This window comes from Symsagittifera roscoffensis, chromosome 6 (assembly GCF_963678635.1).
Source record: "Symsagittifera roscoffensis chromosome 6, txSymRosc1.1, whole genome shotgun sequence".
NCBI lineage: Eukaryota > Metazoa > Xenacoelomorpha > Acoela > Convolutidae > Symsagittifera > Symsagittifera roscoffensis.
The window spans coordinates 21463461-21466567 of record NC_087067.1 but is presented as its reverse complement, the minus strand read 5'-3'; the positions used below and the strand labels follow the sequence as shown (position 1 = coordinate 21466567).

The following is a 3107-nucleotide window of genomic DNA, read 5'->3' as shown; positions in this document are numbered from 1 at the left end:
ATTATCATACCATTTTTATAGAATAGAAATCGTATGGTCAACGGTTTTTTTCAAAATTGACCAATTTGATCGAACTTAATTAGAAAATGATTTAAGCTCATTGAAACTTACCAAAAAAAACTTTTTTAAAGGTTTTTTCAGAAAAAAAATAATTTATTGGAAAAAACAGTATCATTCGATTTTCATAAATGGATATCCTATGATAACTATTTTTCTATTGAACCCATACATGGATTTGTATGATAACCACTTTTTTGCATGGAGTTGTATGATAATAATTTTTTTCTATGGATGTCAACCCGGGCACTCATTGAAAATTTTCAAGGTAAGACAAGGTATTAACCTGATGGTTGAAAGGAAAACCAGTTGATTTTTTTCCAAGTTTCGTTATATTGAAGGAGCGCAGCAAACTTTGGCAAGTCAGCCCAATGAGGATGACGTTTTTTTCTCTCGCCCAATAGCGAATAGCTGCTGATGCAGTAAGCATAGCTGAAATACGGAAGTCCGAGTGGATGGGTCAACAGTATGGATCGACCAATCTTCTTTTTCGACCCAAATTTTATAGGTTGATAAAAACTTTGCTCGAAAAATGTTCATTATAGTGCGACTCATAGGCCTACCAAGCTTGATAAAAGAACTGACCGAAGCCGATACATGAGTCGATCAAGGTTAACAGATAAATCTACCAGTGCCAATAGCTGGGTTGGATTTTTTAAAAAGTAATAATAAAAAATCAAGAAATCGGTCATAAAAAAATCTTTGAATGTGAAATAATTTTCCAACATTCTGATTTAAGACAAAAATAACCTCAGTCGAACAACGAATCCCTTGAAAAAAAAGCCGAATTTACAAAATTTTCCTACCTGAGTTTTGCACATTGTTTGCCAGGAGGGTACTCGCTCTCGGGCAAAACTATGTGAAGAGACTCACTCGGCGAAGCGACAACATTCCGTACCGCTAACATAACTGAAACATTCATAAAGTTGTAGAGAAATTTAAAAAAAAAAACAAAAAAAATAGATGCAAAAACATATTGAAAATGCCAAACTCCATGATTTTACAAAATGATATAAACAGAAAAACAATTTCAATTTGATTTTTTTAAACGAACCATGAAATTGGTACTCACACAGGAAACATTGTGAAAAAGTATGAATTCTAAGAAACTTCCAAGAAAAATTATGACGGAGCATTTCGTTCGTAAAAGATCATTGAAGAGAAAAGACCAAATTTGCAAAGTTCAGTATTATTTGCATAAGTGTTTGTCGTCAACAAATTTCTGAGTAAATCTTTGTATTTGAAAAGGTTATCACCTGGTAGTATTCATTGCATTATGATGCGTTAGTTAATTAATTGAATTTGATGTCAAACAATAATTCCAGCAGATATTGGTGTCAAATAAAAAAAATGATTTAGAAAAGGCACATGGGATCAAGTGAGCTCAAAGCCGATAAATAGAACAGTTAAAATTCTCCTCCCCAGAACTTCAATTGGATCTAAACTGCTTAGCGTGGCTTACAAAATAATCGACTCTGGTTGGCTGAAAATTTTTTGATGTTCTTTCATGATGGAAGCTTTTCTTGTTATGAGCTGTGTAAATATCAATCGAGTCTGTTCCCTTCTTGAAAACGAAATTTTTCATATTTTCACAAAAACTCCAAATAAGAACCGCACTAAAATCCTCCTCCCTATAGCCTATTAGGGGACTGATATAATGTTTCGATGTTTTGTGTTCATCATCAATAATTAAGATGACAAAAACACATTGGATTAAATCGGTCAGAATGGTGGTTAGATTACTAGATTTCCGCCCTAGACTGTCTAGCGGGCGGTTTCAACATTTATCTTCAAAAAGATTAGAGCCATAGGTCAATCACAGATCCCGACATGAAATCATCAAATATGCAACAATATGGAACCGTAACAAATGAGTAAAGAAGAAACAGTTTTCTTGAGTGCTTTCTGGAACAAAATCCTCAAAGTTCACTCACATTAGAATCAGTGGAAGTTATTTCTACATGGAGGACTAAATTCAAACAACCCTTTCACCCAATGTTCCACTGGGATCCGAGTTGAAAAAAAAAACAGCCATTTAACAAAGTTGAAAAGAGGAAAAACAAATTTGTAACAAACAACACTGAGCCCGACAGCGCAACAAATTGATCAATAGAATACCACACTCCAAAATAGAGAAAAGAAAAGAAGCAACAAGATTTCTGGACTAGTAAAAAAAATAATAATACAAATGACCAATTCTATGAGAGACATCCGAGAGAAACCAGTGTGGGAGCGCTTCCCTCGTATCCTATGCCCCCCTATGTTTTTGATGCTCGTATTAGTATCATTAGTATCATTAGCTATCATAAGGATTAAAACAAAATTGTAAAGAATTTGGGAGTAAATGACTAATAAAGGCTCACCTTACCTGCCAAACTGCTAGATCTTTATGTGCAAATGAAACCAATCAGTCTTTAACGGACACATTGTCAACGGCAGCTGAGTTTGAGATAGCGTTTAAATTCATACATTCATGGGTACATCCTGAATGTCTTCTGCAGTTACAAAGACATCTGAAAATCACTCAGAATTTTGCTCAAAATTTAATAAACGTCTGGCTTTGGATAGGCCAAAGCAAAGTAGGTCCCCGTTTAAGCAGTTCTCAAGTTGAAGTCATTACTAGCAACAATTCGAGTTCGACTAATTTTATTGGAATTGGCGACTATCTTTCAACTTTTTTGGTCACTATCCTTCAAAAACAGAAACATAAATTTTTGACTGCAATAGTCAAAACTAGAATTTTTCCAAAACTAGTTGATTGATCCGAGTTTGGTGGTTGAAGACAAAAACTGTTTGCGTTGCTAATGAAAGCAAATGAGTTTTTCAAAATTTTAACTTCAAAATATGTGTAGGTGTGTGGGTGTGAGTGTGTGTAAGTAATGACCCATGAGCACGTTAAGTTTCACTCAAAAAGAAAGATTCACCGTGGTTATAATTCAATAAAGCAAAATATTTTCTTATGATTTTTTCCAAAACAAACTCTAAAACAATCTCATCGGTTTTGAGCTTACTTCAATTTTGAAAATGGCTATTTGGGTTTCGGAGTTGTT

At 34.1% G+C, this 3107-nt stretch overlaps 1 long non-coding RNA gene across 1 annotated transcript; it reads right to left on the bottom strand.

Annotated features, from left to right (window-relative positions):
- Positions 1–403: 403 nt before the first annotated feature.
- Positions 404–1244, bottom strand: LOC134847785 (uncharacterized). The gene is made up of 3 exons (XR_010162877.1): positions 1130–1244; positions 864–966; positions 404–489 (listed from the first exon to the last, which is right to left on the bottom strand). It is a non-coding gene; the product is annotated as an uncharacterized LOC134847785 (long non-coding RNA).
- Between the last annotated feature and the right edge of the window lie 1863 nt (positions 1245–3107).